Raw genomic sequence first — 25,197 nt, 5'->3', positions numbered from 1 at the left:
ACATCAAGAGGCAGTTGTATACCCCAAGGACACCACAACACAATGGCATAGCATAAAGGAATAACAAGACTATAGTTGAAGCGGCCAAAACTATGCTAATCCAAGGAAAGGTTGCTCACACTTTTTGGAGAGAAGCGGTGAGCACTGTAGTCTATACCATGAACCAAGTACTCATCAAGAACATTAAATAAAAACCCCCTATGATTACTGGAACGGGAGAACTCCTAATGTGAGTTATTTCAAAGTGTTTGGTAGTAAGTGCTATATCAGGAGAGGTGAGCATCTGAGTAAGTTTGATGCTAAATGGGATGAAGGAATATTTCTGGGATATTCCACTAAAAGAAAAGCTCTCAAATGATACAACAATAGGATTCAAAAAATTGTTGAGAGTATCAATGTCAAGGTTGATGAACCCCCTGAGGAGCCTGAGGAAACTTGCAGCAAGCAAGCGGAAGATAAACTAGGTGTAGCCTTCTGGGAATTAGTTAAGAAGGAAATAAGTTTCAAACACCAGAAAGACCTTAGTGTTCCTATACCGGTAGAAGTTGCAGCAGGTGAAGAAGAAGATGAAGTGGAAAAAGAAGAGGAAAACCAAGCATAACCAGCTAGGGTCATTCCTAGGTATGTGAAACTACATCATGATCCAAAGTAGATCATAGGAGATAAAGATGTAGGGATACTCAGAAGGAGAAAGGTGAAAGAAAACTCTTTCATGATTTCATAATTTGAGCCTAAGACCACTAGAGAGGCACTTAATGATGAAGACTAGATAAAGGCAATAGAAGAGGAGCTAGACCAGATTGAAAAGAATGCAACATGGTCCTTGGTACCCAAACCGAAACACAAGAATGTAATAGGTACCAAATGGGTCTTCAAGAATAAGCTGAATGAAGACAACACTGTGGTAAGGAACAAGGCAAGAGTTGTATGCAAGGAATACATTCAAGAAGAGGGAGAAGACTATGGAGAAACCTTTGCCCCAGTGGCTAGATTGGAAGGTGTCTGAATGCTACTTGCATTTGCAGCATTCAAGGGATTTAAGGTATACTAGATGGATGTGAAGTCTGTATTCCTGAATGGAATCCTAGATGAAGAAGTGTATATTGAGCAACCAGGTGGAATTTCTTTGTCAGAAGATAGTAACATGGTGTGTAGATTACACAAGGGCCTACATGGATTGAAACAAGCACCAAGGGCATGGTATGAACAGTTAGAATCTCATCTTGTGACAATACAATTTTAGAGAATGAGTGAGGACAATAACATCTACCTGAAACCTGAAGGTGATTAGATTCTGATATGTAAAGTATTTGTAGATGACATAATCTTCGGAGGAGATGATGAAATGAGCCATGCATTCGTAGATGAAATGAAGAAAGAGTTTGAGATGTCTCTGATTGGAGAGATAAAGTTCTTCATTGGTCTACAGATTCAACAGATGAAGGAAGGTATCTTCATTACCCAGTCCAAGTATATCAAAGAGGTATTGAAGACCTTTGGCATGGAGGAGAGAAAAATGGTTGGAACACCGATGGTGACCAGCTGCAAACTGACAAAGGAGGATGATACAACGTTGGTGGATGAGAAGGAGTACTGGTCGATGATCGGTAAGCTCCACTGTGTGGTGCACAGTAGACCGGATATTGCTCATGTAGTGGGCATAGTAGCCCGTTTTCAAGAGAGTCCAAGAGAATCCCACTTGGTAGCGGTAAAGAGGATTCTTAGATACCTGAAAGGGATGGTTGATTATGGATTATGGTATCCATATAATGGTGACTTTGGTCTGAAAGTGTTTACCTATGCAGATTGGGTAGGTAATGTGGATGACTGGAAGAGCACAACTGGTGGAGTGTTCTTCCTTGGTGGAAGACTAGTCTCGTGGACGAGTAAGAAGCAGAGCTGTATTTCCAAGTCTATAGCTTAAGCAGAGTATGTGGCAGCTTTTATGAACTACACTCAGGCAATCTAGATGAAGCATGTGTTGAATGGCTTCAAAGTGCCTATATCTGAACTAGTGAGTATTTTTTGTGATAATACTAGTGCAATCAATATTTCCAAAAATCCAGTATTGCATGCTAGGACAAAGCACATTGAACTCAAGAATCATTTCTTGAGAGAAAAGGTTCAGAATAAAGAGGTTGTATTAGAACATGTTTCCAGTAAGGAGTAACTAGAAGACGTATTCACTAAGCCCTTACCGAAGACTACATTTACCTATTTGAGAGGTGAATTAGGGGTTCTACCCCTTCATGAAGTAAACTAAAGTTGTGTGCTCCACATCAGTTAGGTACTATAGTGACAAATCTTACATGATTGATGTGCTGAAGGATGGTACTCCACAGGGGTAGCAACATAGTGGAGCTTGGAGGCTTCTGCCTCCACTTTGGCATTGCTGTCAAAGGGGGAGAAGATATCTAATGATGTATGAGGGAGAAGATATCTGATGATGAGGATATATGGTAGAATGCACACTAACCAGTCTAGATGGTGGTGGTTATGATCTTTGAACCAATATACATCAATTAGTATATGTTGTTAAGCATGGTGCAGATACTAAGCAATGATACACTGAGTATTGCCATCAATACCAAAAGGGGGAGATTGTTGGCATATGATGAATTGGTGACAATGTATGTTGTCATTGATGTCAATAGGTGAACCGGTATGAAGATTGGAAGCGGTTATGGTCAACCGAGATGGAGTGGATCAGTGTCGGGGTTCACTAAGTGTGACTACCAGTTGGTAGTCCCTGTTCAGCTCTAGGGTTTCCGGTTTGGCCTCTGTGGTGCAACCGATGAAATTCTATGATGAGTTAGTTAAGAGATAAGGATGAGATCGTGGTGCCATGTCAGCTATGTGCTTGTGAGCATGAAGATCGAATTAATTTGAATGTCTACTTGGGGAATGCACAATGTTCTAAGTGGTATATGAAGTGTGCATGATGGGTTATTGATTTCAAGACGTAGTTAAGAATGGACAATGCAGAATGACTTAAGATCTATTTTAGATTGCTTCATTCTATGAAATGGATCTAATGGTTAGGATTTGACCGCTTGTATTTGTAAACCTAAAATGTTTAGGGTTTAGGGTTTATGCTACCGACCTAATTGTTGTCTATAAGGTCAATGATGTTTTTTATTGTTTGTGTTAGAAAATGATGTGTTTGTGTCCACATGTTGAGATACTTGCCAAACTAGAGTGTGGAATCTGCAGAGTGTGATTATAGAGGAGAGGAGTTGAAAAGGATCTTCCTTAGCAATTAGTGTTTTATCAGATCAAAGCTTTACCTGTTGACTTCTAACCATTTCAACAGAAGGAAAATCCCTTGACCGGGTAGCTTTAACAACCTTGTTGCAAATCCTCTAACCAGGTGACTCAAGCTCATTGAGTTCTTTAAATCCTCTAGCGAGGTAACCTTTAACAGTGTTTCAACCTTTAATAGGGTTTATAGCCATCCCTTAACCAGGTGATCTCTAACAGGATCAGTTCCTAACAGAACCTTATTGTAAAGTCTTTAACTGGACTAGGCTTCTAACAGAGCGAACTTCAAAAGAGTTCAAAACAAGCTTGTGGGTATTCATCCCCACCGTGTTTTTTCCCATTTGGGTTTCCACGTGAAAAATCTGTGTGTTATGGGTTATGAGTTTTCATGTGATGATTGAGTAGTTGTTGATTAAGTTAGTTATGCATGCAGTGCTAAATGATTGTGGTATTGTTGATACAACTCATGCTTGATTATATCAGGAAGTAGTCATCAATATTTAAGGTATGTCAAATGATGTCTGAAGTATTTGTGTTTAACCAATATACCCATGGTTAAGTTCAGTGGTGAAGACAACCAGTCAATATTGTTTTAATATGATAAAGTGTTGAAAAAGTTTTTGGTTGTACTGTTTCACCCCCCCTGTCAATACCAGTTAGGGTATCATTTTTTCATCATTATTCATCAAGTATGTAGTGCAATCATGGTTAGGAGGGATCTCAATAAGATCTATCTGTTGGCAGTGGGCCAACATCCCTAGCGGGGATTCATGACATGGTTTAACAACATCTTGTGGATTCTATAGGTCTAGTGGTTGTATTGGGCATTGACTGGTCGATATTTTGGTGCAACGACAAACCTAGATTGTAACAAGTGGTATCAGAGCTTGGTCATGGGTTTGAATCATGCAACTGCAATGAGTGACGCAAGGAGGGGGATTGTTGGCAGTGGGCCAACGTCCCTTGTGGGGATTCATGAGATGGTTTCACAACCTCCTGTGGATTCTATAAGTCTAGTGGTTGTATCCGGCTTGGATAGGTCGATCTTTTGGTGTAACAAAAACCCTAGCTTGTAACAATGTCAAGACTATGCAGCAAGAGTAAACACAACGAAAGCCGGACAAGATGGGGGCAACACAAAATTGAATGAATTAGATCATTAAAAGTGATTACAAATTGTGAGTTTTTTCCAAGATCAAGAGCTTAATGAAAAGTATAATAGAGAGACAAAATATAGGACAAGAATAAATTGTATTCTCATCAATAGATAAATGATCATTCGTTCAATAGTTGTTACATACAATGAATATGAACCTTCTTATATAGGCAAGGCTATATGGATATGTAAGCACACAAACATGAAATGTGGCTCAATAAGAAACAATGGTAGGTAGGGATAAGTAGGGGTAGGTAAGAGAAATAATATGAAATTCCGCATGAGGTGGATCATCCATTGAATGTGGAATGTAACAAAAACATAAAACCACAAAAGGTGGAAATTCTCCTACACACACTATCCCAATGTGGCACAAACACCCAAGTGTCTCATACCCAAACTACTATGAAATGCATTATCCTAAGTGAACTTAAGTAAGGTGTAATAATATCCCACAAAAATAATTAATTACACCAACACCCCCTTAAGTGCAAATTAGGGGAATGCACTTAAGTCTACAATGCAACTAAGCAATGCAAGATGGGTCTCGGCTACGAGGCCATGTTAGGTACCCATGTACAAATGCATGCAAACCAATGCAATGAAATCTCTCATAAAACGGGGAAAGAGAGAAAAATACAATGGGAAAAAATCCTCCCCCAAAAGAGAGATGAAAACTATATGAGAGAACTCTCACAGAAGTATGTGAGGAACAAAACCCCATGTGAGGAAAAAGGCCCCCCATATGAGAGAAGAGAAGCTAGGTATCCCCCTCTCAATGTAGAATCTGTACCAATGGTAGAAGCTCGAGAATGAATGAAGAAACTTCTCCATGAATGTCGAACAACATTCCTCCCCTTGGGAAGAAACAAAACCAAAGGTGTATCCATGAAGTCTCCCCAATCATGAATGGAAGATGTAGGAAAAAAACTCATGATGAAAGGAATCTTTGAAAACTACTCAAGTGTCTCCATGTTGATGCTGAAAGATACCCCCTCCAAAGGTGGTGAACTACTCTACATTGCTGAAAAAGGCACTCCAAGATCTAGTGGAGATGAATGTAGAACAAGTCCCAAAGACTCACATGTCTCCTTTAAGGATAAAGAGACCTCCTCCAACTGCTGTACATAAGAATCCACAATCATATCAACCTTGAAAGAATGATCATGTAGAGAATACACAAGAGGGTCAGAGTCTTACCTCACAACAATCAAAGAAGGATCATCTTGATTAAAGAGAAGATGAATATCATCAATGATGTCTCCTAAATATGCAATGTAGGACTCCACAAACAAGCCTACAATGTCTGTCAAGTAGTCATCCCAATGAACTGAAGCTGGAAGACATGAAATATCTTGCTGCATTGAATCAGAAGAAGGCAAAACTGTCACACTAGCTGCATCATCAGGTGCAATAGGTGATGTTATATCAATAGGAGGAGATGAAATAGAAGGAACAAGAACATGGTCACATGTGAGAATCCCCAAGTTCAAGTACCCAAAGTTCTCCTCAAAATTTGAATTATCACAAAAAGTGTGATCATCATGTGAAGAATCATCATATGTGAAATCATCCTCATCAACAAAATCTGAAAAGGAGTATAACTGAGATGCATGATCAACCACCCCAGTCACAATGATAGCTTGAGTCTCCAAGTCTCTAATGAAAACTGACTCAGGTGTGAACTCTGCAATTCTCTTTGTTGCCCCATGTGTGATTTGATAGATGGAAAGGAGATTGTTTGTCAAGTGGGGTACACACAACACATCATTGAAGGAGTTATCCCCAATGCCAATAGATCCTTTCCCAATCACATCCATGTATGTGTATGATTTCCCATCAAAATATGTGGCATGGTGCAAGGCTCAAATGTAGAAAACATAGACTGTGAAGATGCCATATGATGACAAGCCCCTGAATCTAGAAGCCATCTCCTTGAATCATGACTTGTAGTAGCACAAAGAGCTTGTCCTTTTCTTTTCCAAAACGAGTGATTCTTCCCACTTGTTGAAGCCATGAATGCTTTCCCTTTCTCTTTTGAATGTGAGGAAGTGGAAGTTGATGAATCCTCCTTGTAGGAATTAAGTAGATCAATGTTGTGCTTTTTGAGGATGTGTGTGAGCTTATCAATCTTCTTAGAATGGCAACAACATTCCTCATTACCAACCTTTTTACAATAGGCACAAGTAGGTCTCTCCTTCTTTGGTGAATTGTCCTTCTCGGAAGAGAATGAATCTCCTTGGTGTGGAGAAGGTGTTGCTTTGTCCTTAGGCTTTGATTTCCATTTCTTCTTGTTTGAGTTGTCCTTTCCTTGATTTCCTTTGTTCCCTTGATTTGCCACTAATGCTTGCGATATAGAAGTCTTAAGAATGCCCATGCTTATCAACTTAGTTTGTTCCATCATCAACATTTTGGCAAAAGCATCAAATGTAGGCATTGTGTAGCTTGAACCCATTGTCATCCTATGGGTTTGAAAACTAGAAACAAATGCTCCATATTCTTGTGGAAGCTTTCCCTTTAGATTGAAGATCAATTGAGTATCCTTCTTGTCAATGGCACAATCCTTGAGTTGTGCCCTCAACTCTTTTGCCTTAGTGACATAATCTTGTCTAGTATTAAAATTCTTGGGATCTAACATGGTGAGATCACTATCAATCTGGTATCCCCTAATCTCATCAACTTGACCATACAAGTCTTGAAACTTATGCCAAGAATCATTGATTAGAGTACATTTCTCAATATGAAAAATGGGATCCTTTGATACAAACTTTCTTAAGGTACCAATTGCCATGATTTTATTAGTGATCCAATACAAGTGAGCAACAAGATCAACCTTAGGATGAGCGGGAGCAACAATAGTTCCATCAATATAATGAGTTAGTCCTTTTTCCATAAGTTTACTCCATGCATAAATTTTCCATGTAGCATAATTATGAGGAGTTAAGAGAGGAAACTTAGGAGAACCCATAGTAGCAAAATGAAAGAACACAAGAGCACAAAAGGACAAGAGACACCCCCCCCCCCCCCCCCCAAATGATGACTTTGGCACTTTATATATAGTGCGTGTACAATAGGCCACTTGCAAACAATGGCAAGGTGGACTTCTGATTTTGTTTTACAACTACCCCAATAGGCTAAGAACTACAATGCAAAAGACTAGAAAGATAGATCTATGCAATACAAGTGCCGAATTGGCCAAAAAAGACCATATGCTAGAAGTACAATTTATACTCAAAATCACTACAAACAAATGGCAAATTATGAAAGTAGATGAAAAATTATGCACTTCAAAAAAAAATAGCACCTGAAAAGAAGTTCGTATGAGCCCAAACAGAGTCCTGAAAGTTGTAGAAATGAGGATTGGACAGGTATAGTCACCAAAAACTAAGATTTATAAAAAATCTATCCACCAAAATCAGAAAATAATGCCACCATGATAAAGTAAATGAAAAATTAGCCCATTTCAAAAGACATTGCACCTAAAAAGGAGCAAAAATGAGCAAGATATGGCCTTCCAAAGTTGAACTGCAAAACTAAAAAGCTCAATAGTGGGGTAAAAAAATTTCAAAAAGTTGATGATGTCAGAAAAACATGAGCCTAAATTTGATGACCATATGACCATTGCAGAAAACTTCACTCCCTTGTTGACTGTGAGTTCATATAGTACAAACTTGACACGTGTCAGTTACAGATTGGTAGATGTTGACATGGCAAGTGTATGGTCTGCTAACATGTCTGTCGGTGTGGATGTCGAGGTGGTAGTACAACCTGTGATGCGGCTGCTGATGTGGCAAGATATGGAGGACTTCTTATGTGGTGTTGATAGGGCTGTGTGGCTGGCAGGCTCCGCGTGCAGGTGCAAATTGACGACAGCGTTGGCGATGGAGATCTCGATAGTAGTAGGGCCAGTCGCTATTCGGCGGCTAGAGGAATGGTTGTTGGAGTAAGTGGGTAGACGATGGCCTCCAATAGATCTAGAATGGGGTTTGATGGTGGTTGGAATGTCGACAAGGCCACAGGTGGGAGATTGATGCCAGAGGCGAAGCCCAATGTTGGAGATCGAAGGCAGGCCGAGAAGTGCCAGCAGGGAGATCGCTGGTGGTCGGAGGATGGTAGATAGCCAGTGGTCATAGTGTACAATGCGTCTGCACTGCCAGTACAGGGTACAAGAGGGTGGTCATGGACCCCCCCACAATACAAAATAATTTTTTTGATTGATTTTGAAAAACAACTTTTTTCAAATAAAAAATAAAAACTACGATTTTTTTTAATAAATTACGAAAAATTAAAATTTTCTTGGAAAATACAAATAATGTATTTTTTTTTTTTGAAAATCCATATCGTAGCCTACCCAAATTGGGCAAATTTTTTCCTCCAAGCTCCAAACTTGAGCTTCACCCAATATAGGCGAATTTAAAGTCAAAATTTATGGAAACGACCACCCAGACATGATGGTGAGGTCAGATTTGGTCTAAGACGCCTCTAGAAGATTCTGCATCTTAGATCTTCCTCTTGATGCCGCAATAATGCCTCTAAAAGATGAATCAATGATGCTCTTGTTGGGACTGATTAAAATTGAGTCAATTTTATAGGCCCATTTCAAATTTTTGCTCTGCATACCTAAATGAAGTCAGTTTGAACGGCCTAGTTAGCAAGGGGGTAAATGGAGCCAGTTGATTTTCAAAGGGTAAGGCTAGGGATTCATGTCCCACACCTTTCATTTGGCCTATTCAGTGATGTGCCACTTTTAGAATTCAATTTGGATAAGTTTATGAGGTACCCAGTTTGAGGGGTGAGCTGGAAGTGCATTTTAGGCACAAATGCATATTTTATTGAGTAGCCTACTTTGAGCGATTATATCTTTTTCCCTGTTGATCATCATGGAGAAATTCAAAATGTATTCAATTGTATGCATTAATGTCAGTCACCCTGCAAAATTTCAGGTCTTGACGAATCCATTTGCTCAGTTTTCAAAAGCGAATCCGTTTGCAGTTTGTGTGTTTTGGCAAGTCCCTGTTTTGACAGCTAGTCGGAGCCCTGTTTTGCACAATTGTAAAACTTTCCTCAGTAAGCATCATGACAAAGTGTTTCTTCCAAGTTGATGTCAGTATAAATGGTGAGCTACGTTTCAAATTTCAAGTCCTTATGAATCCATTTGCTCAGTTTTCAAAGTTCAATCTGTTTGTAGTTTGTGATGTTTGCACAAGTGTAAAAATGTCCTGGTGAGCGTCATGTCAAAATGTTTGTTCCGGGCTAATGTTGGCATAAATGGTGAGCTACGTTTCAAATTTCAAAGCTCTATCAATCCGTTTGATCGGTTTTCAAAAGGACTCATTTTGTCATCAAATTCAGTTATCCGCACTTCCAGTGTTAGATCAGTTAATGTAGCCATTTTGGTGAGCGCGCCATTTGCATCCTGTCAGTCAGGTGATCAAACTAAGAATTCAAAGATTTAATATGTACTTAAAGGTACCTATGTTCCAAATTTGAGAGCTTACGGAGGTCGTTTGGTATTTTTAAGAAAGGCGTCATGTGTTGCCAGAACATTGACTTCATCAGGTCCGCAGTGTCGACAAAGCCAGTTGGGCATTTTCGGAAATTATTATCTCTTCGCTCGGGACTCGTCTTGAGAAACCATTTGGTAGATATCATCCTTGTATATCAAAGTACACGCCTGTCAGATGGCGAGCTCTAGAAAGGTGTTTTGACAGGTTTGAAAATTACGTCTTCGCGATTAAATGCGAAAATTGTGGCGTAATTGCCTGAAAGATGTAAAATGCAATTTTATGATCCGAAAATGGTGTTGATCGATTCCAGAGGTGTGTTTGAGGTTCCTGAAGCATTCCGAAGGTCAGTTGCGTGAAAATGAAAATTTTTTTAGTCGGACCCACTTTGGGGCCCGACCTGGCTCTTGCCTGTGCATTGTTATTTTATTGCCGACTTAGCTTTATGAGCATTTCTAGAGTAATGTTGACGTCTATTGTTGGAGTCAAATACTTATATGTTTCCCACCAGAGGATAATGTAAAATCAATGCCATATTTTCCTTCCCTGCTGGAACTTGGTGGTTGGGAGATGAGTTTTATGAAATATGCAAACCAAATGAAATCCCCAGCATCTTCCCTCTTTGCTGAATGTGTATTGTTTGGATGGCAAAAAAAAAGTAGAGTCTATGGCTGGTGTCTTTCATTATTCTCCATCTATAATGGCCTTTACAACTCCACTGCCAAATGGTTATGACTGATTGCAGCCAAATACAAGGAGTGGTGAGAAAAGAGAAGTTTGAAAAGCCTTTGGCATGAAATGAAAACAACCAAGTGCATTGAAACTCCCTTTGATGGCAGCTACAGCAGCAATAAACTTTCAGACAAATGCATTTGGCAGGTGTAAAATTAAATCTCCTTTTGTAGAGTTGAAGATGGAGTTTGGAGGGCTCAAAAACTTCAAACAAAATGAAATTGGTAGTTCATGTGCTGGTGAACATACAAGTTTAAAAGGAAACCATTCAAACAAATGCCAGTAAAGTCCTCCCTGTGTGATCATCAGAAGGCAATGTGTTTTTTTTAAAGCAAAGTTCAAATGCATGTTTGCCAGCAGTTGGAGTCTTTTAAAAACAAATATAATGGCAGCCCTCCCTGTGGGTTACCATTTGAGCTAAAAATAAAATACAACAGGCAGCATGGAGTGTAGAAGAGTGCTGGTTGGGAGGTAGCAGCTATAGTAGCAACAAGAAACTCCAATCAATGCACATTGGCAGGTTGAAGGCACATCTCCAGTGCTCACATGGTGCGTTGGAAAGTTTGAAGCAGCAAAGTAAAATTTCAAACAGCAAAATCCAAACATTTGCACCCTCCCCTTCCATTCTCTCCTTGCTGTGCATGGCATGGTGAAAAGCCACAGGGAAACATTCAAACAAATTTAAATGCTGGCAATGTTTTGTTCCATTCTCCTCCCCATGTGAAGTCTCTGGTAGCAGTTACAGCAGTTAAAGGATTTCTCAAACAAATGCAATGATCAACAAATCCATTATTCCCTCTCACGTGGTAGGGTAAAGGATTAAAACTCTTGCATCAGATGTTTCAAGCAAAAGAAAATGATAAAAACGCCATTAAGTTGCAGAGAAAGCTTAAAAAATGCATTTCCAGGTATAATGCATTATCCCACATTGACTAGGAAAGGGATGTTTTTGGTATTTATATACAAAAACGCATTATACTATAATGTCTAAGCCATAAAGGCTTTTGACACAAGATGCCCATGGGCGCCCAAGGTGGGCCCACGCGTGAGCACGTTTCTCGAGGCGATGGAGGCAGTGACTAGACAAAGACAAAGTGGACCCCACGCAGGCACGCTTCCCGAGGCAAAGAGGCAAAATTTTGCAGACGAAGGCCGGGTTAACGAGCGAGCATGTCCGAGAGAGATCAACGGCTCGCGCTATTTCGCGAAGGAAGATGCACGAAGTTTAAACCCCGCGAAATAGCGAGAGTGAACGAGAGCCATCCACGTGGCACGTAGGTGGCGGGTACAGTCAGTGCTCCAGCAAGCGAGTCCCGGTGAGGTGGCGGCCAAGTGGCGATGACGTGGCGGTCAAGTGGCAAAAGACGAGGTGTCATCCCAGGTGGCGCCCAGTCAACCCCATCGACCAGTCAGAGGCCGCCACGTGGCAAGGCGTCAGAGCACAAATGGAGGCAAAAATCAAATTTAAAATGATTAAATGATATAGTTTAAACTATAGAGAATTTCGAAAAATTTAAATGATGGGTCCATGTTGAGGATTAATTCGCCCAGGGCTCAATTTTTTGCCAAAATATAAAGTATTATATATCGCCAGAAAGCTCTCGGAGTGAGGAATCTGAATATGAGGTTAATTTTGGCAAATGTGGGATATTTTGGATGTAGTTTTCATGGGAATGAAATTGAGTTAGAGAAGGGACACTTGGCAATTCAGTTACAGATTTGATTTGGTTCCCTCTCTCTTTTAATTCCGAATTCTTCTCAGTTGTAAGGGTTCCAGAATTCTGTGAGGAAGTGCTCCAGATTTAATGGCTTCCATTTCTGAATGTCATGACCCAGATTTGTAATTGCTTTTGGTTTGCTTCAGGGAATAGAGATTGCAGGGCAATGTTGTAAATATGATTTTAGTTGCAGGACTTGCTTGTGTCAGGCATGAGTAAATTCCTCATAGTATTGTCTCTGTGTAAGTATTTCATTATTATGAATTGAATCCTCAAGGAGGATAAGATTTGTCAATTTCAAAGAAATTGTGTGATTGTTTATAGGTATCCTTCAAGGAAGGTTTTAAACTCTGTAGTCAATCATAAATGATGAAATATATTTCCAGATCTGATAAAATTGTGAATGAATCAAATAGTGCATTAATATAAGGTATTGATGCATGAATATCTTGTTTAAGGAAAATAAGCTTGCATCTATGATTCATATTTGTAGTTATGTCTGTGACTCTGTTGCCCAATGAACAAGGCACTGGTCTTGCAAGTTTGGGGATGTCTTTCAGAACAACATTTTAAAAGATAAATCTATTTTCCCTTCATGTTTAGGGGTGTTTGTGTTCCATTCTTTCCAAGCTCTGTTTCATCCTATTGTTTGTATAGATCTAGCCAATTTGTAATGTTTCCTAACCTATTGAGCTTGTGAAATGATCTATCTGCTTAATGTTGATGTAGTTACGTGTCTGTAATTGTTGTATTTAGTGCATCAAGAGGGTGTCCCCCCCTAGGTCTAGCAGAACCTGAAGTGCAGGAGGATCAATTAGGATCCTATGTTATGTTGTCCAAGCCCTGATGTGTTTTGTAGACTGAAATTGGCCATTTCATAGAAAGATTTGCAGGTGTTCTTGGGTTATCACTTTTGGTGAACAACAGCTCCAATGGCTCTAATACCATGTGAAATTTTGCCAAGATCAAGAGCTCAATGAAATGTACAATAGAGAGAAAATATAGGACAAGAATAAATTGTATTCTCATCAATAGATAAATGATCAATCGTTCAATAGTTGTTACATATAATGAATATGAGCTTTCTTATATAGGCAAAGCTATATGGATATGTGAGCACACAAACATGACATGTGGCTCAATAAGAAAAAAGAATAGGTAGGGATAAGTCTCCATTGTAGATCTTTAGCCTTCCGTTTTATTCTTTCCTTCTCTCTTTCCAACTTTAGTAGTTCTTCCGCAAAACCTGTTATTTTCTGCTCAAAAAATGATAATGAATCAGATGAATTAATGAAGTTATCAGCTAGTTGATTTATTTCCTCCTATCCCTTGCTGATTTTCTTGTCTATATCTACTGTCAAAAATTTAGTTTTACATGTATCCCTGTACAAAGTTTTAAATTCCTTCAGTGTACTACACAGTTCTGGTAAAAGAGTGTCAAATTTTCTTGTACACTTCTTTATTTCCTCCTCAAAGAATTTGTGTTTTTCTTTCTCTAGTCTCTCCTTGAATGCTTCCTCTTTTATTTGTTCAACTATCACAGTGTTGTCAGTAATATACTTAGACAAAGTGTCAAGTTGACCTAAAGAATCTTTATTAGCTATATTACACTTAGGTGCTATCATTTTCAAAATTGGAATTGTATCATCTGTTGCCTTGTATGCTTGTGTGCTACAATCTATTATCTTCTTTATGGAATCCAAAAGAAATTCTGTTACATTAGTTGATTCGAATTTTGCATTTGATGAACCAACAATCTGTATTCCACCGGTGGGAGCAATTTCCTTGCTTGTGGTGACCTCTGGTAGGTCAGTTTGTGTTTCCATTTCTTTAAGAAAAGGTTTGGATTGCTCAGCTGATGCCGGTGGCATTGTCTCTGTATGAACCTATTCTTGTGGAGCATGTTGCTCTGCCTGTTTCTTAGTGTTGTCATCTGTGGGTTTACCTTTTGTACTATTTGTTATTGGTGGCCTATTTTTCACATCTATTTTTCCTATTGAATCCTTATCTACCACAATATTGACTTTCTGAGTGTCAATATTCATTGTATATAACACCTTAGAATTGGGATTTGTGTCCTCTTGTGGTATGTCCATACTCTCATTAGCTGGTTGATTTTCAATGGTAACTACCAGTGGAGTATCTAGAGGCAGTGGGGATAGATTATCTATTATTTTTATGTTAGGTGGTCCACCAACCTTGCCTTTCCCCTTATCCTTGTTCTTTTGGTATACTTTGATGGGTTTAGGGTTTATATATTCTTCCTGCTTTTCCTTCTCTACAAGGAATATGTCCCATGCATTAGTAGTTTCCTCTGCTACCTCATTCACTCTACCAACCATAAGTGCTACATGCCAGTGTGCAGTTGAAAATACTGACTGGTTAGCCTCTGAGATCAGTTTATCTATCTCATTTAGTGAGTTGACTAGATATACAACAATAATTTTTTCAATTTTTATTTTCTTATCAAGCTCTACAATAGCTTGCCTTCTAGCTTCAAGTCTTTTGAACAGTTTTGCTCGTAATTCATCCAGAACTTGCATCAAAAAATTCTTGTAAATATCCAAGTGTAGGATTACACTATTTTCAACTTTTTCCTTGTCATCAGTTGATAATGAATCATACAATTTATTGATGTTTTTCAGCTTTCCATCCTTTGTTATTTCATTTAAAAGTTTGTCAATTGGAGCAATGGTTTGTTGAGTCTTCTTCTTGGGTGTTAACTTCTTCTTTGGAGTCAATTTCCTAGCTATGGGCCTTACTGCCTATTGTTTCTGTCTGGTTCTTCTAGGAGAAGGTGCAGATACCGGTGAAGGTTTCCTTTTTCTCACAACTCTTTTAAATTCAGCTAGTATATCACTTTCTGAAGAATTTCCAACCGATGAAAGGTGAGTTTCCGGTTGAAGTGTTTCTAACTCATCTTCAGTAATACTAGTTTGTTTGAGTACATCATCCTTAATAGATTTTAATTGCTTGGATCCTCTTCTAACCATTGCTTCAACCTTCTTAACCCTTTTCTTTGATTGAATTTGGTTTTCAATAGTCTCAGCACTGCCAAATACCTCTTCTTTAGGTTCCTTAGGTGCTTCTAGGAGGGCTTTTGCATATGTTTCAATTATGTGTTCATCAGTTTCATAACCCATTTCAGTAACCCAAATGGTTCTTGGGATAATTGCCTCCATCCAAATCTCATCCTTCTTAATAACAAAGCATATTTCATCCTTATACTTATTTACAATTGCTTGTGATAATCTGACTCTGGTATTCATCTGGGCCTTCAATGCCTAAAAGTACTCATTTATATTCTTTTCTCGGTTCTCACTCATGTTGTCTAGTAAATCTGACAACTGTTTGCCTACCGGTATGTCAAAACCAAGATTTTTGTTACCGATACCGGGCACTTGTTTTGTTATGTGTAGCATTAAACAAACAAGTAGGTTTCCAAATCTAAATGTCCCCTTTTTGTCTTTCTTTATCTTTTCAAGATTGTCAATAAGTTCATCTTTCAACCATTCACACACATCTATTTTTGCATTATGTTTAATCATATCATAGGCACTCTTTATGCATAGGCTAGAGACTGAATTGAACCTATTTGCATGTGTGGTTTTGTATCCTAAAATCATGCTAATGAATCTGACATTGATGTCAGTTACATCATTTACTCTTAAAGATCTCTTATCAGATGTTGCACCTGTTAGGGTAGTCACTAGGTCATTTGAGACCTTTTTCTTATCAGGCCTGTTACCAGTGGAAGGTAACCCTGTCACAACTTTTACTACCTCTTTAGTGATTTTGTGAACTGAGTCTAACCAGAAGAATGCACCATGAACCCTTCTTAGAACTATCCTTATAACATCCTTAGGAAAATTTGGAATACTGAGAATTTTAGTAAAACCCAGGGTTTCCACTATCTTGTGCTCAGGTTTAACATTATTGGAATCATCATAGATTACTGATTTATACATGTTCTTGATTTCCTCATCACCTAATTCTTCTATGTGACAATGAATATATATTATAGGGTCTTCAACAAAAACTACTCCTTTGGGGATTTGAGAAAAAGCACCAACATTATCATCTTTCTTGGCAGTCTCGGGAACTAACTGAAATACGCGTCTAGGGCATTTAACACTTCAACTATAGTAGGATTTTCTATGAATTTAGGAACAAATGAAGAATCCATGATTATAAATACCTTTATCTGCCTTAGGAATGATTGCTTGTTGAATTGCTTCACTTTTTTTTCTCGAAATGCCTTTTCTCAGGAGTTTTCGCACTCTTCGAATGTTTGAATGCTTAGTGAGATGAAATTGGAGCCAAGAACAATGATTTATAATGTTATTTTTGCCAACTACCACATTTAATGCTTGCCAGTTAAGTAATCACTTAACTTATCTGCCGGTATAGAAGTAATTTCAACTTCTCACCATTAACCGAGAGAATAATAGCATGTTTCACATTTGATTGGTAAACCTTCAAGGGAATTTTCTTTAGTTAGATGAAGAGTCTCCTGCCAATGGAGTGTTACTCTCTTCTACTGGTGGAGTGTTACTCTATTCTATCGGTGGAGGAGTGTTCCTATCACCATTTAGATTTGATTTCCCGATCCATTATTTTGAGAATTCCTGCTTTACTTCTACCTTTTCTTTACCTTTCAAACTAGGACCTTTGTTATTTACCAGTGAGGACTTGCTTCTACAAAATTTTGCAATATGTCCAATCTTGTTACAGGCATAACAAGTCACATTATTTTTTTGAATAGCTTTTCCATATCCTATGTTGATTTGTGTTCTGCATTGATTAGATAAGTGTCCAAATCTTCCACAAACATAACATCTTACATTCATTCCGCAATTCACTAAATTGTGACCAACTTTGTTGCATTTTGAACATTGACCGGTGGGTGTATTGGTATTCTGATAATTTCTAGATCTACATTGGTTTGCTCTATGACCATACTTGTTACAGTTAAAGCATTTTCCATTAAATTTATAAGCAGTAGGTTGTCTTACCAGTTTGCCTTGATCCTATGTGTTTGCAGTACCAGAGCTTTCACCAGCTTCAAAGCCAAGACCATTAGCGTCACCATTGGGTTTCTGATTCTTCAACAAGTCACCAAGTTCTTTTGAGCTTTTCTTGGATTTTTCTTTGTGCTGATTTGTAGCAGCCAGTTCTCCTTCCAAGATACCTTTTTGTCTCATAAGTTCATTTGAGTCATTCTGTGTATGCATCATATGTGTCTTCAACATATCATTTTCATAACTAAGTCTTTTGTTCTCATTTGTAGCATCATTCAGTCTTCTAGTCAAGTCTTCTTCATTCTTCTTTCTATCTTCAATTTCCTTACAAAATCTCATAGTCATATCCTGCATCTCATTCTTTGTTGTCATGTTTTCTTGTTTCATCTTATTCATTAGATCACTAAGAGTTTCCTTTTCATCATTCTCATTTTGCATCATTTCACAAAGTTCTCTTCTCTTGTTCCTTGCAATGGTAAGATTTTCTTGAAGTGCTTGAATGATATCCTGTGCAACTTTTAGATCATCTTCAAGTTTAATATTTTTCAATTTTTCTGCGTCATAGTCTGAGAGAGCTGCTTCTAATTGCTTCATCAAGTTTTCCATCTCTACCGGTGTCAAGATATTCCTCAAGATATTATGCTTCTGAAAATAGAGGACCAAGCTCTGATACCAATTGTTAGGATTCCCACAGATACTAAGAGGGGGGGGGGTGAATTAGTATCTAACCGGTTAAAAGATTTTCTTAACTTAAAACATGTAGAGCATATCAATATGGTATACCGTTAAGCAAGAAATAATGCAATAAATAGAGATAACAACAACCACATGAAAAACAAACCATAACATAGTAGTTTAACAAGGAAACCCAATGTGGGAAAAACCTCAGTGGAATTTGTGACCCACAACATTCACTTACTGGCCAATAAGAGAATATTACTGCTACAAGAGGGGCCTGCACATGCAGGAAGGCCAAGTGCTTAGAGCTCACTGCTCAATTACAAAATGGGAAGTCTCACTGACTTACAAAATGGATTATATAAATCCAATGTCTTGTACTGCTTCAAAATAGATTCTACTATGCCATATCCAGTACCAGTTTATAGCTCTGCTTCATACATAAACCCTTAACCTATCATTCGCATAATAGGTCTGCCTTATTTCACCTATTTATTTTCTTCCATCTCTTTTTAAATGTTCTACAATGATCTCTTATATATATGAGTCATTTTACAACTTGCCAAGTCAGCTTACAATGATTTTACAATAATTAACAAAATATATTACAAACAAAATTCCTTTCGGCTTCTGTGCCGGTATGCTTACTTTTACTGCCGGTGGTCTCTATGTTGGTGTAGAGTCTATCTTTGCTGGTGCCGGTAAATTGTCTTTCTAGTGTCATAGGATTGTATGGTTGCCATCAATGACAAAACCTTCAATCACCTACAATATCTCATTGGAGTGTGCATTTGCCAACAAGAATTCCATTCACAGCTTATGTCTACAAAAGAGTACACTGAGAACGTGCTAGCATCATGGACAAATGCCATATCAAAATTGAAGAAGAACTTTAATGTTATTTTCATGAGACTAGCTTATGCATGAATCTTGATTCAGTTTTTTAAGTTGTAGTTGTATATGTTGAACACTTTGATACAAATTTTCTCTCTATATATTTTTTTTGCTTTTTCAATTTGGCACTGTTGTCAAAGGGGGAGTAGAAATATGTATGTGTGTTTTTGAAAATCTTATATAATGTATGCATTAAGGGGGAGTATGTGTATGTTTAAATTTTTTTTGTATGCACACTTAGCGGTATTACTGTAAAATTTTCTAAGTGTTGCAATCAATGCCAAAGGGGGAGATTGTTGGCTTGATGATGATTGTAATGAATTCATCATATGTTGTCATTGATGAAACACATACACACATATGTTTATATTGTCTACTGGGATAACTTCAAGTTGTTTATACTACAACTAGTATGCTAGAGGTTATACTAAGAGGTTTATCTCTAACCAATACTTTGTGACAACCGGTATATGCATAGAAGACAACTAGTGGATACACATTAATTGGCATCAACATAAAGATCAAGTGGAGATTATATCAAGAGATTCAAGGATAACGGTTCATATATTTAACTCCAATTGGTATTGATTGTTCTAACTGTTATTCATTGATTATGTGATGAGTTATCCCATCGATAATTTTTGGCGGTATTTTCGTGATGAGTTATGATCACTTGACTAGATACACTGCACCTAGGAAATTATGTTATGATTTCTTTAGGCCGACATGAAATCTAAATGTCTATATATGGACATCACAATAAATTATTTCATATGTGTGAAAGTGATATGTTGTGTGCGAAAGATAAAAGAGTTAAGTTGCAGAGTATGCCGAAGAGCAGTGTTGATTATATTTAGAAGGATTTGATCAAGCAAGTATTGTGCTACTCAGACAGATCAAACCAATCTTGTTGTTTTCTATCAATCACATCAAAATTCAAATCCCTTAGCTGAGTAAGCTATAACAAGTTTCAATGTTCAAATCCTCTAACAGGGTGATCCATTAGTTTGGATTCAAAAATCTTCCACTGAGGTTACTCCTAACAGGGTACTACCTTTCACAGGGTATAAGCTTCTAATCAAGCTTTGGGATCTCTAACAAGATTCGCTCCTAGCAGAGCACTTTGTAGACCCTAACCAGTTAGTTATCTATTATTGTAGATAGTTAACTTGTGAGTTCCATATCACTGTGGTTTTTACCTATTTGTGTTTTCCACATACAAACACTTGTGTTATGGTGGATGTTTTACTTATTGTGGATGTTGTTATATCATTTTGGATTACATGCATTGTGTTTAAAAGTCTTGCTAAGTTCATCTATCGGTTAGTGTTTGAAGTAGTTTTATTTTTGGTGTCACTGATTCACCCCCACTCTCAGTGCTTTTCAAGTCCATCAATATGGTCTGAGCTGATCAAGGAGAAGGAAAGGCTGAGTAGATGCAAACAGAGGAATGCGGCCTGACTGAAGATGGAGTTTGGTGAAGGTTGATGACAGAGTGTCATCAAGAGTTCTTACCGGTATGTAAGTCCACCGGTAATATGGACAAGGTGTAGATGCAGATGTGTTCCCACCTTGTGAGAATTAGCATGCTTTGGATAGACATGTTTGGAGACCGGTTTTGGTGTTCCATCAATAGTTCATCAAAGAGAAGATATGAAGAGTTAACCGGTAGAATGTGAGATACCTGTAGGATTAGAAAACCAGCATGAAAGAGGAACCGCTAGAGTGTTTGGTCTGTGATCCTATCTGGATTGACATGAAGTGTCAAGCTAGAAGCTGGCCAACATGGATGCCATATGGAGTTAAGGTGGTGGACTTGCATTCAGATGAAGAAGGAATTTACATCAATGGGGTAGTTGTAGAGCTGGTCAACATTAATGGAAGATCCCATTAATTACGAGATGTGTTGTAGAGCTTTTGTAGAGGTTTGCGGCTCAAGGTCTAGACTTAGAGCCAGCTAAGAATGATTGAGGAGATTGAGGCAGATGAAGGAAACAATAAAATCAATCTTAGTGGTTGACCAAGAGATCAGCCGATAAGGGAAAAAGCAGATCGCTAGAGATAGAAGGTGTGATCAAGAAGGCATGTTAGTGGCGGAGTTGTACAGGTGGCTGTCTGGATGATCAGATCAGGAAAGATCTAATTGGATCTAGTTTTCCTCGAGGTTGATGAGGAAACCCTAACCACCCATGTTTGAATTGGTTTTTGGCGGGAAAACCAGTCTATATATATGCAAGCCAAAGACATAGTTTAGTGGTTGTTGAATGAAAGAAGGGTGTGTTGTTGCGAAGTGATTGAGTGGTACTTCTGCATGTGAGATCAAATCAGCCAAGTGCTCAATGAGTATCTAGTAAGAGAGTGAGAGTGAGGGAGAACTAGGTTGAAGTGTTCAACCAGTAGTAGTGCAGAACTGGTAGTGGTTATACTGATAGAGAAGAAGTTAAGAGAGCTGCAGAGAAGGCAGACAGTGGCCTGATAGAGTATAGTACCGGTGAAGAGAAGAGCAGTGAGGAAGAGATCCATCAGAGTAGAAGAAGAGTAGAGGTGAACCGGTAGAGTTTATTGGCAGTGAAGCAATAGGAGAAGTGTATCGGTGTAGCACAAAAGGTATCTCATCGGAGAGTAAGGTATATGAAATGGTTGCAAGATTCACTTGTAACAAGATAACTACTTTTGTAATTGATGTGTTCATTGTGATCACTAAGCTGTAGCTTGATGTAGGGGTTGCAGCTCCCTTAGGTTGTAGCCTATAAAATGTGTAGGAGTTGGTGCTCCTTTGAGTTGAAGCTCATAAATCAGGGGTTGGTGCTCCTTGGGTTGGTGTCCTAAATTAGGGGTTGTAGCTCCTTGGGTTGGTGCCCTAAATTGTGTAACAGGTTCTTGATTGTGAGGCTAGATTGGAGTAGTAGACTCTAGCAACATTACTCACTGAGGTTTTTCCCATCTTGGGTTTTCCTCGTACATGCTAGTGCTATGTGATGCCCTTTATGTGTGTTTGCATTTGTGTTGGTCTCCCCAGTAATCGGTAAGTCTACATTGTGTCAGATCCCATAAACGGTATACACACCTAGGATAGCTAAAGGGAAAAAGTTTGAGAATCACTGATTCACCCCCCTCTCAATGGTGCATTGTGTCTAAGAGATTTTCCCTCCTACTTTCCTTCTTTTTTCTCATGTATCACTATTTCCTTTAGGGGCTGTATTTTTCATATTATCATTTCTTATAATGGTATGTTCTTATGATTAATCCCCCTTGGGGAAAATGTGATACTTTTTCTCTCTTCCTTTCAAATATTACCACTTCTTGAGACATGTATTTTACATATATTAATGTCTTTCCTTCCATGCATTCATGAAAGTACATTATGCATTTGATTATGTTTAATATATCTCTAGAATATTGTGTAAGTTCTGCTTAGTTTCCCTACACTTGGGGAGAAATGATCCTTCTCTCTCTTTTTCTCTAGGGATCCACTTTGCCCTATTATGTGGATGGTGTTAGTTAAATTACTTGATGTCATTCCTTGTGTGAAATCATTGTTGTTTGCTGAAGGGTTCTCTCTCATACAAGAGGTATAAGTCCTTGACTACAACCTCTTTCACACTTGGTAATGTACATCTATGATAAAATCACCCATCCCTTATGGAGGCTAAATGTGCATCATCCCTCATTAAGAATCCCTTTCACCTAGAAATAGGAGGCATGATTGCATTCTTGTTCTCTCCTTTTCTTTGTTGTAGAAGATGTTATATTTTTATAAGTCAACTCCTCTTGAAGGAAGATGTCTTTTGATCAAATATCTCTTCTCCTCCAAGGATCCCCTTACACTTACAACAAGATATCTCTTTTCAAATATCCTATCCTTGCTTGAAGAGTATTCCCTCTCTTGCTTGGTTTTATGACATTGTTGCATATGAGATATCTTCTTTGTGATGAAGGTAGGTATCCTTGTTCTACTTTCCTTAAGATATCAACATCAACCTATGTTATCATCTTAACAGGGGGGGGGCACCCACACCGCTCCTTTGTACTATACTTCTCTCATGCATTGTACAATGGGATATTCTTGGAACCAAAGGGCAGCCTCTTAGAGAAATATGTCATCACTTTTTCCTTGTACAATAGGTCATTCTCAGAACCCGAGCATAGACTCTTAGAGCGAGATGACATTACTTTTTTCTTATATCATGGATCATTCTTGGAACCAGAGCACATACTCTTAGAGTGAGATGTCTCCACTTCTTCTTTTCTTATACAGTAGGTCATTCTTAGAACCAGAGCATCGAATCTTAGAGTGATATGACACCACTTTTTCTTATGTAGGGTGATTATTCTTGGAACCAGAGCATAGACTCTTAGAGAGAGATGTCACACCTTCCTTGACACTTGTACTATACATTCTATATAGGTTGTACCATACTCGGGCATAGACTCCTATGAGGCACTTCAAACCTCACTTGCACACACACGCTTTAGGTTAAGTAGAACTAACGATGTTCTCACTCTCCTCCCTTACATGGATCACCCATAAAGACTCTTGGGGATAGATTTCCATGTCCTCTCCATGGATCACCTAGTTTTAGGGGTGAGATGTCCATGGTTTCTCTCTTGTTCTCCTTTCTTCTCATGGATCACCAAAGTGTGTATTCATGTCCTCTCTCTCCTTCCTGTCATGAACCCATAGTTTTACTATTGAGGGTTCATGGACGATGTTAGATTTTCTCTTTTATGTGATCACTTGTGTTTATGTTATGACATTTTTCCTTGTGTTTCAATTAGTTGTTGAGACATTTGAGTATCAAGGTCTCTTTGGCTAGTTGGTTTTTGGTGTTGTGTCTTGTGCTTGTTGTGTCTTTTGTGCTTGGTCTTGTTCTTTTTTGCCTTGTCCCTTTTGGTTTTGTGTGTTCTTGCATATGTGTGAGTGAGTTAAGATCCTAAGATTGGGGGCTTTGTTCCTCAAGATTAGTGATGTCTTATATTCCTTGTGGTATTTCTCTGGACCTTTCATCTTCATCTCTCTTTCTTCTACTTTACCCATAGTAGTGGCATAAGCCATACTCCTACTAAAGTGGGGGCTAAATGTAGTGTCATAAAATTGTGACCCCTGTAATTTTAACCACATTTTTGGTCCTCACCTCAGCGATGACATCTTCTTCCCCAACCAGGACCTCTTTTGGAAATTTTCACCCCTTGAACCCTTTCTTTTGAGCCTTGAGATAGCCTCAGGACCCTATCCGGGCCCCAATATAGGGAAGGACAGGGGTGTGGCACCCCTGTACCCCCTAGGATAGGGGCGTGGTGCCCTTGTCCCACCCTCTGAGGGTGGCCCCAAGATGAGTCCCCCTAGCCCTATGTGTACTTCGGGATCCGTAATCTCCCGATGTTGGCCTTGGGTGAGATGAATTAATCTTTTGAGGCATGTATAAAAGGGAGTTGGTCCTCTGATTTGTAGAAGATAGAGATGTGATATACATGATAGGTGGAATTTAAGTGAAGGGTCTTCATCAAGCATTCAAGTCTTCTTCATTCATCCCTTGGAGCAACATTACAACATTCATTTTCAAGTATGTGTGTGTGTGTTATGATTTTTTCATGTTACATTCCATTCAAGAAGAAAAGAAACCATCATAAAAAAATTGCATATCTACAAGGTATACATTTCCATTGTTTACATTCAAGCATTTGCAATTACTTTTTTTCATGGTTTATTCCTCAACCGGGGTTTGACTAAGGTAGACCCATATCCACAACCCTTCTTCCCCTATTTTTTATGTGTAGGTTGCAATTGCACAACTGTATTTTCAGATTTGGACTCCATTTGCAGTGGCGGAAAAACCCTTTTCATTTTTTTGGATTTTTCGGAGGACTGTGTGCACTTTCAACACGGTCCCGATGACTTTTCTCCAAATTTGTAGGGCAGATTTGTATCAATCAAAACATCTCAGATCCGAAGTTAAAAACATCTCAGATCCGAAGTTAAAAACATCTCAGATCCAAAGTTACAATGTGATCCAAAACTGGTGGCTCCTCATTTCACTCATTTTATCTCTCTCTTCTACATAGTCAACAAGTCAAATTTCTTATTTACGAAAGAGGGTCAATCATACTTCCACCCTTGCAAGCCACTTGGAATTCACATCCTTGTCTCCCTTGGATTTGGATCTAGAGGATTCTATTGGAAACCAATAACACTGAGAGGGGGGGTGAAATAGTGTTATACCAAAATAGTAGAT

Source organism: Cryptomeria japonica, chromosome 2 (genome assembly GCF_030272615.1).
Source record: "Cryptomeria japonica chromosome 2, Sugi_1.0, whole genome shotgun sequence".
Lineage (NCBI taxonomy): Eukaryota > Viridiplantae > Streptophyta > Pinopsida > Cupressales > Cupressaceae > Cryptomeria > Cryptomeria japonica.
This window is presented reverse-complemented; position numbering follows the sequence as displayed.